The following is a 208-nucleotide window of genomic DNA, read 5'->3' on the forward strand; positions in this document are numbered from 1 at the left end:
TTTTAACAAGTGCAGTTTCTGTGCTATGGTGGGGCCTGAAACCTGACTGAAATTCTTCATAGAGATCATTTTTTTGCAAGACGGAGCACAATTGAGCAGACAGCTTTTTCTAAAATTTTAGACATAAACGGAGGATTTGAGATGGGTCTGTAATTTGCCAGTTCACTAGGATCTAGTTGTGGTTTCTTAATAAGAGGCTTAAAGGGGT

Source organism: Sinocyclocheilus anshuiensis, unplaced genomic scaffold, assembly GCF_001515605.1.
Source record: "Sinocyclocheilus anshuiensis isolate Anshui unplaced genomic scaffold, SAMN03320099.WGS_v1.1 scaffold1040, whole genome shotgun sequence".
NCBI classification, from domain to species: Eukaryota; Metazoa; Chordata; class Actinopteri; order Cypriniformes; family Cyprinidae; genus Sinocyclocheilus; species Sinocyclocheilus anshuiensis.